General features: G+C 65.1%; 1 protein-coding gene across 3 annotated transcripts in view; it reads right to left on the bottom strand.

Moving 5' to 3' along the window:
• The window catches only part of LOC111147575 (cAMP responsive element binding protein 1), a 63,019-nt gene extending 62,576 nt beyond the window's left edge, over window positions 1-443 (bottom strand). For all 3 annotated transcript variants that reach the window (XR_002640645.1, XM_022503724.1, XM_022503857.1), the window contains exon 1: window positions 313-443. The gene's annotated coding sequence lies outside the window, so the exon portion shown is untranslated. The remainder of the gene's footprint in view (window positions 1-312) is intronic.
• Between the last annotated feature and the right edge of the window lie 1,521 nt (window positions 444-1,964).

Genomic DNA, 1,964 nt, shown 5'->3' with positions numbered 1-1,964 from the left:
ACGTAACACACCGCGTCAAACTACAACACCCCCGCCCGCCGCCTGCCGCCCGCCGCCCCCCGCCATGAGCGCCGCCGCTGGCTGCAGGCAGAGTCGCTGCCGCCCCGGCCGCCGCTGGCTCCAGTCCGCCGCCATTATTCTTTGTTCGCTGCGAGCGGCGGCGATGTTGTGGGGCTCGGGCGGAGGCTCCATCTTTACCGCGGCCCCTCCTGCGAGGGGAAGGCCCCGAGCGCGGGTGTCCGGCGCCTCCCCGTCCCCCCTCCGTCCCCCCGGCTCTCTCCGGCTCCTGCCTCCTCCTCCTGCTCCTCTTACCGGTGGTACAAGCTCCTCCGTCACTGCTTTCGTTCGCGGCCCGGATCTCGCTGGAGTTTTATTCTCTCCCCCACGTAACACACCGCGTCAAACTACACCTCCGCCGCGTCACTCACCAACACTCCGCTTCTCCCAGCCGCCCGGGCCACAGGCAGCAGCAGCCGCCGCCGACTGAGGAGCCGCAGCCAGGGAGCCAGCCAGCGCCGCCCAGTGCCGAGTGCGCAGCGGCCGCGCACGGAAACAGCCGAGCTCGGCCCGGAGGAGCTCGAGCGGCCCCGCCCCCCGCGCTGGAGGCGGAACTTGCCGAAGGCCTTCGGGGTCCTTCGGCCGAGGCGAAGGCGTTCCGCCTGGAGTTGGGTGGTGGCTGAGGTGGGAAGGGACGGGCGGGGGAGGAGTGGTCTGAGCCCCACCTCGCGTTTTTGGCTGATAAAACCCGGCGGTGGCAATTTGCAGGAGGAAGGCGGCTTGTGTGTGGCTCTGTGGGGAATTCCTGACGCGTGTCGACTGTTCGGTGGAAACCCCCGCGCCTGTCTGCCCCTGTGGCAGTAAGCGGCGGGCTCTAGGGCGGCGGCGGGGGCCTGAGCCTCGGCCCCTGAGCGCCGCCGGCCCCGGGAACTTTCAAAACGCTGCGGGGACGTGGCCGACGCGCCGCCAGGTGTGGGACGCGGCTGAGAGCCGGAGCCGGGCGAGCCGGGAGGGAGGGTGGCGGAGGCTCTGCAAACGCCCCGCAGCCGGGGGCCTGGGCCGCGTGCGGGATCCGGGGCCCCTGCGCTGCGCGGGCGTTGTGGCGCCCGGGTGGGAAGGGTTTGCCCGGCCCGCGGCCTCAGTCCGCGGAGATACCTGGCGGCCGTCAGTCCCAGTGTTCGACCTCGGGGGACGTAGGCCCCGGGACTTGTGGCACCTCGCGGGGCGCAGCCCAGCAGCCAGGCCGTGATAACCTGTTCGGTCCCTGGGGATCCCCGAGCAATGACCTGTCCTGACCGAGGTTGCTCTGGGACACTCCGAAGTATGAACCCCGCCCCCAACCTGCCCGCCTTTTTTTTTTTTTTTTTTTTTTTTTTTTTTTTTTTTTTTTCCGGGCAACGTCCCGGGTCGCTGTCTTTTCACCGCCGTTTCTTACCGCAGTGGTTTACAGCCACGGCGCCCTTTCCTTCACCCGCTCGGTAAACCCGACGGCGTGACTAACGTTCCTTTGACTCTGAAACTGCTCTCTCAGAGGTCGCTCAAGGCCACGTTTCTGACCCTTCTTTTTACTGAACTCTGCAGTCCTCTCCCCGGGCTCTCCTGTCTTACAGTTCTTCCGTCATTTAAAGCGAATCGATCTTTAGGAAGCCGAGGGGACCGAGTCAGATCTGACTAAGCCCCACCCGCTACGGGCTTCCTGTCACAAAGCTTCCTGGTGCTCTAGATCTCCTGCTTTCCCAGGGACTATGGGCTGGAGAGGATCCCTCTTTCCCTCTGTTACCTTCAACCCTTCCTTCACTCCTGGCTTTTCTATTACTTGAACAGGCTTAAGTGTCTCCTTTATATAAAAATATTTCTCTCCTTAAATCTTTCTCCAGCTGGGACTGCAGTTGTGTCTTACCCACTGGACATTCTCACGTGTCCCATTCCTCAGCCCCCCCCCCCCCCCCCCCCCCCCCCCCCCCCCC

The sequence above is a fragment of the Enhydra lutris genome, unplaced genomic scaffold, assembly GCF_002288905.1.
Source record: "Enhydra lutris kenyoni isolate GAN:26980312 unplaced genomic scaffold, ASM228890v2 scaffoldscaffold1, whole genome shotgun sequence".
In the NCBI taxonomy this organism is placed as follows: Eukaryota; Metazoa; Chordata; class Mammalia; order Carnivora; family Mustelidae; genus Enhydra; species Enhydra lutris.
This window is presented reverse-complemented; position numbering and strand designations above follow the sequence as displayed.